We start from the raw sequence: 9,843 nt of genomic DNA on the forward strand, positions 1-9,843 counted from the left end.
TCAGATCTGGCTGGTTGGAACAAAAACATGGTTATGGTTGAGAGCAAATGACAGTTGACCATTTGCTTGGAAATGCTGAAAAACTGCCAAACTGTCACTCATCCATAACCATGTTTTTGTTCCAACCAGCCAGATCTGAAGATAAATCTTACCAGTGTATGGGCACCTTAAGTCACCTGTGCTCAAACAAAAACCTGCACTGTGTGTGCCTTAAGGGCTGAGGTTGTCAATGCCTGCTGGATGGGGGGACTGTTGGTTAACAGCAATTTTCAAATAATTTCACAAATTGAAATGAAGTCCCAATGTCTCGTTGCTCAGCTTCCACCTTGCCTTGTTTTTATATAGGTTATCTTGTGTGTGAAGCAGAGATATATCCACACAGCATTATGCTCTTGCAGCATTAATAAACGCGAGGGATAGTATTCTTGGGAAGATGTTCGGTGTGTGCCAAAAAAGTCATTTGTGGCCTCTTTAGACCATAAAACCTTCCTCTACAGTGTTCCTCCTGCTCACAGGCTTTCTGCCAAACACTACAAAAGATTCCATGCCAATTTTCTTCACGGGTGCCGGATGACTGCCTGACAGTTGGGATTCCGACAGTCAATACTCCCATATTGGAATCCCAACTGTTTAAATGCCCCACTGTTGGGATCCCGACTGACAGGGACTATTCTCCCTTGTGGGGGTCCACGACCCCCATAGAGTGAGAATAGAACCTGTGACAAGCGACATTGTCTCAGATTGCTACTGGTATACCACACCTGTTTGAATGAAACATAAAACGGGTAATAGGAATATTGTAACCCAAGGAGGAATGTTTTTAAAAATAAACCTATCAAGCAGTTAGGTGCATTAGCATAAGGTAGTCAGGCTGATTCTTATTAGGGATATGCAGGTTCTGATTTACTCTGATTTCAAAGCAGGATCTTATTGGCTATCAACAACTGTCATGTGATTTGGGATAGCCAATAATATCCTGCTTTGAAATCAGAGTAAATCAGAACCTGCACATCTCTAATTCTTATTGGCTGAGGCTGTCACATGTCTCCATTCCACCAGTGCTTGCTTCAGCTATAAAAGCAGGAATACAGGGGAAGAGCCAGCTGCAGCTGACATGAGGACCCTGCAGCCGTCCAACCACTGCTCTGGAATCATAGGCTGTTGCTTCTGCTGGAAGGCCATGTGGACTGGGAGCTTGCCTGAGGTCAGGTCAGTCATTATGGTAAGGGGCACAGGAGGGCAGACAATATGTCAATTAAATGCATGTATTTATTTTTGTGGGGGCCAAATTTTTTTTTTACTGTTCGGATCAATGATTTATTTATTTTTTTACCTGTGGGAGACAATATGAGGGATTTTTCTTGTGTGGGACAATCTATGTGTGTGCTTTATTTCCCTGTGGGGGTCATTGTGTATATTTCTATTCCCATAGAGGTCAGAGTACTTTAGTAGTCATTGCATACGGCTGTGGCCAGAGTTTATCTGTGGGCCTAGATTGAAGTGGGCCGTTATTAAAGTGGGCAAACTGATTCATAACTACAGCGTTATACCAGATTAATTTTGATTCATCTGACTCATCATCTCTTGTCTCCAACAGGTAAAACACTGAACATCTCCTCTGTTTGCAGAGCATTACATCTATTGTGTGGGATTGATTTGTAAAACACTGAACATCTCCTCTGTACTGCAGAGCATTACATCTATTGTGTGGGATTGATTTGTAATTATCTAGGTAAAACACTGAACATCTCCTCTGTGTAATTCACAACAGTACCTAGCCTGTGTGTAGGGAGGAATTTATTTTTATTCTAGATGATATATAGTATCCTGGAATGCTAGTTTTGTTTTTCTAAGCCACTTTTATTGCTATGTGTTGTAGGGGGTGGGGACTGAGTGAGTGGATTCCAATTATTGGGAATTGGGAACTCATACATTGTTAGAGTACTTTAGTAGTCATTGCATATGGCTGTGGCCAGAGTTAATCTGTGGGCCTAGATTGAAGTGGGCCGTTATTAAAGTGGGAAAACTGATTCATAACTACAGCGTTATACCAAAGTGAAACTGAAGGACAAAACAACAACTGAGAAAACCAAAGTCTGCTTTGAGTGAGTTAAATTCATTCACACAACATACTACTCCTGGCTGCTTAATTCAACCATAATATCATCATTTTACATCTGCAAACAACTTTTACTATCACTGTTAAAGCTTGTACTTGCACGCAGTGGTGCAAGTAGAAAAAATGTCTTAGTGGTACTGTGCTGCGCGCCGAAGGCGCGCAGCGCAAAATGGGCGTGGTCAGGGGCGTGGTCATACGACACAAGGGGGAGTGGCTATGACAAAACTATATGCCCCCAGTGCCAGATGATATGCCCCCAGTGACACTCACTCTCTTCAGCATGAGCTCTCTCACTGCTTGAGCACAAAGGGGTAAATGCCACCTCACACACACAATCTGTGCCAGCCTACACACACAAACATGGAGGAGTGCCAGCCTACACACACCTATGGGTCAATATCAACATGTCCCCACCCCTCATATGCCCAGCACATGTCCCCACACCCCACATATGTCCAGCACATGTCCCTACACACCTCATATGCCCAGCACATGTCCTCACACACCTCATATGCCCAGCACATGTCCCCACACACCTCATATGCCCAGCACATGTCCCCACACCCCACATATGTCCAGCACATGTCCCCACACCCACATATGTCCAGCACATGTCCCCACACCCCACATATGTCCAGAACATGTCCCCACACCACTCATATGCCCAGCACATGTCCCCACACCCCACATATGTCCAGCACATGTCCCCACACCCCACATATGCCCAGAACATGTCCCCACCCCTCATATGCCCAGCACATGTCCCCACACCCCACATATGTCCAGCACATGTCCCCACACACCTCATATGCCCAGCACATGTCCCCACACACCTCATATGCCCAGCACATGTCCCCACACACCTCATATGCCCAGCACATGTCCCCACACCCCACATATGTCCAGCACATGTCCCCACACCCACATATGTCCAGCACATGTCCCCACACCCCACATATGTCCAGAACATGTCCCCACACCCCACATATGCCCAGAACATGTCCCCACCCCTCATATGCCCAGCACATGTCCCCACACCCCACATATGTCCAGCACATGTCCCCACACACCTCATATGCCCAGCACATGTCCCCACACACCTCATATGCCCAGCACATGTCCCCACACACCTCATATGCCCAGCACATGTCCCCACACCCCACATATGTCCAGCACATGTCCCCACACCCACATATGTCCAGCACATGTCCCCACACCCCACATATGTCCAGAACATGTCCCCACACCACTCATATGCCCAGCACATGTCCCCACACCCCACATATGTCCAGCACATGTCCCCACACCCCACATATGTCCAGAACATGTCCCCACCCCTCATATGCCCAGCACATGTCCCCACACCCCACATATGTCCAGCACATGTCCCCACACACCTCATATGCCCAGCACATGTCCCCACACACCTCATATGCCCAGCACATGTCCCCACACACCTCATATGCCCAGCACATGTCCCCACACCCCACATATGTCCAGCACATGTCCCCACACCCACATATGTCCAGCACATGTCCCCACACCCCACATATGTCCAGAACATGTCCCCACACCACTCATATGCCCAGCACATGTCCCCACACACCCCATTTGCCCAGCACATGTACTCACACCCCACATATGCCCAGCACATGTCCCCACACCCCACATATGTCCAGCACATGTCCCTACACATCTCATATGTCCAGCACATGTACCCACACCCCACATATGTCCAGAACATGTCCCCACACACCTCATATGCCCAGAGCATCAGATGTTCACACACTCCCCACATGTCCCCATAGCTTAATACATCCCCAAAGTAACTCAACTTGTAGGTAAGCTTAGAGCTTCCTCCACTTACTTTTCTTATGTTGCTGCCAGGGTCTCTCCCATACACAGGCAGAGCAGACAGAAGGCGGGACACTGGGACAGCACTCTCCTCTCTGAATGGATGCCTGTGTGACAGGCTCAGCCTGCCTGGCTCCGTGTGGTGCTGCTGCATGTCACTCCCCCTTCTCCTTCCTTTGCTCCTCCGGAGTTCAGAGTCAGACTTGTAGTCTGAGGACTGACTGCCTGCCACTCTGGGTGCCTGCTGGTGCTGGATGTGTTATCCAGCGCTCCTATCAAATAACTGACATTGTTTCTGAAGTATGTTGCTTTGCCCCCTTGCCCCCCCCTGTTCTGATGCCCCTGACCCCCTGCAATAAAGTGACTTACGATCTTTGGGTCAGCGTCAGCCCAATACTACTCACTTCCATAGCCAGCCGCATCCACCAATCAACAGTGTTTTCAACTTTCAGGACAGCCACAGCGTGACCGCGGCACTGACTGTGACTGACATCTACATCTAGCAGCCGGAGGCAGGAACAGAATGCTTACTCCTCGCACCCTCTCTCCTCGCTCATAGAGAGAGGGGGTGTGGGTGTTCTGGACATTAGGGGTTGCCTGGGCACCCCCCCATGCGCATGTCTTAAAGGACACACACACATAGCAGGAGAGACCCAGCGGCGTCGCACTGCACACACAGACGGCAGAGCCAGGCAGCCGCAGCACACTGACATGAGTGGGGGCGGGGCAGACTGTCACTGCACAGTAGACGCTAGCCACAGCTTACAGACGGCCCCGGCCGGGCTCTGGGGCCCTTCAGATTGCCGGGGCCCGTCACCTTTGACCCCCCGTCGCCGGCCCTGCGTGTGTCTGCCCTGCACATTATGATGCACGATGCGCTCCCCTTCCCTCGGCTCCCTTCCCCTGGCGAGGAATCAGCTGTGGCGGGGGCGGCGGAGGCCACGCCCCCGCCACTTAGATATGCGCGCATGCGCATTAAGCACTTTGCAGGGCATTTGTTATGGCGGTACGGGGTACCGGCACAATATGTTTTACCGGTACGCCGTACCACCCCGTACCGCCATACTTACAGCCCTGCTTGCACGGTCCTTTTTGAAAATGACCAGCTGTATCTCTAATGACCTCACCTCTCCTGCTCTTCCATTGATAGTAGGTGTCCCCCAACATTTTATTCTTGGCCCTTCTCTTCTCTTTCTCTATACGTCCTCTCTGGGTGAGCTTATGTGCTCACTCGACTTCCACTATCACATCTATGCTGATAACACTGAAATCTACCTCTCCTCTCCTGATCTCTCTCCCTCTATCCTCACTCATATCTCCAACTGTCTCTCTGCTGTCTACTCTTGGATGACCCAGCGCTATTTTAGACTTAAAATATCAAAGACTAAGCTGACCCCTTCCCACCCTCCTGCATAAAACCTGACCATCTCTCATCCTAACCTACTGTTTATGCCCACTTCTTTCCCTTCTGTGTCACCCGTCTGTCTAACCCTTCCCTTTAGAATGTAAGCTCTCACGGGCAGGGCCCTCTCTCCTCATGTGCCTTTCTTAGAATATTTAAACCACTGCCACCCTGATGATTGCTTCAGTGTCCTGTCCCCTGATGCAACTATCCATATTAACCATGTACTTGTCCTAAACTGTCTTGTACTGTAATTTGTTATGTGTTTTTGATTATAACTATGCTCTGTAAAGCGCTGCGTTACTTGTGTGCGCTATATAAGAAACTGTTAATAAATAAATAAATTGGGGCAGATGTATTAAGCCTTAACACAGAGATAAATGCAAGGGTGATAAGAAGAGATTAATGTCCAGCCAATCAGCTCCTTACTGACTTTTTTCAAACACAGCCTGTACCATGGTAGTTAGCAGGTGATTGGCTGGATGTTTATCTCTCTTTATCACACCTGCATTTATCTCTTGTTAAAGCTTAATACATCTGCCCCATTGTGTGAGACACTCCCTACACCCTGTGCAGCAAGGACATGTTTTGCTGGATTTTGAGGAGAGTAGCTAGAGTTTATTCTAGGCCAGAGGTGGCCAAATCTGTCCTCAAGATCTACCAACAGGTCATGTATATCAGGCAACCTGTGGGTCCCAAATCCCCAGCTAGGTGATCTGGGACATGTGACAGTTAGTAATGACTACAGCTGTGCACCAGCTAGGGGACTTGGGTCATGTGACAGTTAGTAATGACTACAGCTGTGCACCAGCTAGGGGACTTGGGTCATGTGACAGTTAGTAATGACTACAGCTGTACACCAGCTAGGTGATCTGGGACATGTGACAGTTAGTAATGACTACAGCTCTGCACCAGCTAGGGGATTTGGATCATGTGACAGTTAGTAATGACTACAGCTGTGCACCAGCTAGGGGATTTGGATCATGTGACAGTTAGTAATGACTACAGCTGTGCACCAGCTAGGTGATATGGGACATGTGACAGTTAGTAATGACTACAGCTGTGCACCAGGTAGGGGAATTGGGTCATTTGACAGTTAGTAATGACTACAGCTGTGCACCAGGTAGGGGAATTGGGTCATGTGACAGTTAGTAATGACTACAGCTGTGCACCAGCTAGGGGAATTGGGTCATGTGACAGTCAGTAATGACTACAGCTGTGCACCAGCTAGGGGATCTGGGTCATGTGACAGTTAGTAATGACTACAGCTGTGCACCAGGTAGGGGAATTGGGTCATTTGACAGTTAGTAATGACTACAGCTGTGCACCAGGTAGGGGAATTGGGTCATGTGACAGTTAGTAATGACTACAGCTGTGCACCAGCTAGGGGAATTGGGTCATGTGACAGTTAGTAATGACTACAGCTGTGCACCAGCTAGGGGAATTGGGTCATGTGACAGTCAGTAATGACTACAGCTGTGCACCAGCTAGGGGATCTGGGTCATGTGACAGTTAGTAATGACTACAGCTGTGCACCAGCTAAGGGATTTGGAAATATTGATTGTGCAACTGATGTTAAGTCAATGTTGGGAATGTTTATAATCTCCGTTATAATAAATAAAAAAAAACAGAGCCTAAAAGGGGGCGCCTCAGTGCTCGCATAGTGGAGCACAAAGTAAAGGCTGCATACTTGTAGGAGAGTGTCCATATTACTGTCTCTGCATTGTCCAGTGCTTCCGCTGTGCCAGTCTCAGGTGTCTGAGATGAGTTGCTCCTTCAGTAACCTCTATTCTGTTCATAAAAAGACTATGGTGCTTCTAAGCCTCTATGACTAGCAGTTACAGAAGGAAGAAAGATTTCTCCCATTGACACTTCCATCTCTATAAGTTATATCAGACAATCAATCGGACAGGTAGTTATCATAAAATAATCAGCAGGCTTGTCATGTGCAGCGAGCTGGCGCCAATTGCTCTTCAGGTCTCCTGTTAATGTCATTTCTTTATGGTGCCTGTTGTGGAGTTGGAGGTAATTACCGGCAGACGCTGCCAATAACACTTGGCCGGGACGGTGTGAAACTTACAGACTGCACAATAATTAAGAAAATGTGGTGTGTTTGTAGTCGGCATTGTAAACATTATTCACAGGCACGTACTGCGTTCCATACATAATGCAGCTATTTACCGAAGCGGCCGGATGCAACGTTCCTCAAAGTTTTCCATGTACTGTCTCTCGTTTTCCTGATATATGGAAATTTCTAGGCTTAACATCAATGTCATTTGCTTTGTGTCAATATATGACCGGTGCATCAGTTATGCCCATAGAAAATCTGTCAGGAATAAGTAGGTAGCCTGCACAGTTACCACTGTATTATTTAAACATGTGTCTTCTATAACATCACTTCGCTCTGTAGATGCAAAAGTTTACGTAAAGGTGGCAGGAACATAAAAGAGGTTGATAAAGAAGATTGAAAAGCCTATTTTCCATGGTCCGGATGGAAATGTCAGGCCTGCCTGAAGAATTATAACCATGTACGTAGAACAATCTATATAGCCCCCACAGCTGACAGAGCTGTCCCAGCCAGCTCACGGAGGGGAAGATTTATTAAGCTCGGTGAAGTGATAAAGTGTCTGTTTTTTATCACCGGCCAATCAGCTCCTAACTGTGAAGTTACAGGCTTGGTTTGAAAAAGGACAGGTAGGAGCTGATTAGCCGGTGATAAAAACCAGACAGTTTATCACTTCACCCAGCTTAATAAATCTACACCTGAGGGGTAAATGTATCAGCCAATCAGCTTCTGTCAATTTACATATTGGAGCCGATTGGCTGGTGCAATATCCCCTTGCAAATAATTATTCCAGCTAATAATCTATTCCAGCTGGTCTGTTCTGTTCATAGCGCATGGTATTCTGGGAAATGTCTTCTGTAATCTTAAATCTGCAATTTTGATTTCAGTTTGGACATGCCCCACCCAAATTAAAAATTCTCTGCATGTTACATCTGCCCCACCTGCAGAGAGCACAGGATGTGTCCTCTACTCACCATATACAACGCAGCATGGGAATCATGGCACCGCTGGTCACATTCACACTCCTGTTTTGCAGACACTTCAATGGGGTTGTCAGAGAACGCATTGCGACACAGCTATAGAACGCTGCCATAGGAAGCAAAGCTGGTAGAGAACACACCTGTACTTTCTTACTTCAAGATCATCGGCCTCCTCAGTGTAGGACAGGGTCTCTGGTCATCGTGTGACCTGCTGTACTGAAAGCCTTTCTTCAAGTGCTTGGTGAAAAGGATACGGTCACTATGTCAACATGCATTAAGGTTGACAGAACAGAAGGTTGACATGGGTTAGGTCGACCTGTCATTAGATCGACACAAGCATTAGGTCGACATGTGGTTTTTCACATTTTGTCTGAGCCGACAGGTGGTATTTCATGCCCTACCATCCACTAGGGCAGTGGTTCCCAACCCTGGTCCTCAAGTACCCCCAACAGGGCAAGTTTGCAGGTCTCCACTCAGAATCAGTGAAATAATTAGCTCCACCTGTGGATCTTTTAAAATGTGCCTGAATAATGAGTGCAGCTGCCGGGTGACCTGGAAAATGTGCACTGTTGGGGGTACTTGAGGACCAGGGTTGGGAACCACTGCACTAGGGTGGGGTGGCAGAATAAAACAGTGTGCCGAGCGTAGCTACGTTTCAGTGTCCATGTCGACTGTGTCGATATTCGGGACAAAAAAGAGTGAAAAACCCCATGTCGATCTTTTGACTGTCGACCTTCCCCATATTGACTTAATGCTTGTGTCGACGTAACGACCTGTCGACCTAACCCATGTTGACCTTCCTGCATGTTGACCTGGTGCTTATCGACCTACTTGCCGTCTACCCAATGATCAATACCTGGTGAAAATGTTGTCCTAGGCCAAGAACGGTTGGTCCTGTAAATGACATATCCCAGAACTCCTGTTCTTCTGGATAACAATGGACTATTGCATTTTAAATCTCGCCTTCCAACTTACATAACATAACTCAGCCTGGAAGTGCTGCGTGCTTTATTGTATTATTGTCAGTATGGATAAACCGCTTTGTTGAATGAATTCATGTTCCGCATATTGTCAGTGCCCCCTAAATGTACTTGGAGCATTTCAATAATCATAAAAGAGATTTATCAAAGTTTGAAGTGGGATAAAGTACCAATCAATCAGCTCCTGCGATTATCTATTTATTTTTTTATAAACACAGCCTGTAAAATGACAGAAGTCGATTGGTTGACAGTTCATCTTTGTCCGAGATTTAATACATCTCCCCCTAAGTTTTCAAATGGGTCTCAAAGTAACACTACGGTTTATACTAAGCCATTTTAATAATGCAGAGATTTAGCGCTAGATGAACAAAATTACACAGCCAATGTTTTACTCTTTCTAAACTTCCAAGTCAGCTTTTCAATGTTTTTGATATACAGTGCTA

This window comes from Crinia signifera, chromosome 1 (genome assembly GCF_055691185.1).
Source record: "Crinia signifera chromosome 1, ASM5569118v1, whole genome shotgun sequence".
Taxonomy (NCBI): domain Eukaryota; kingdom Metazoa; phylum Chordata; class Amphibia; order Anura; family Myobatrachidae; genus Crinia; species Crinia signifera.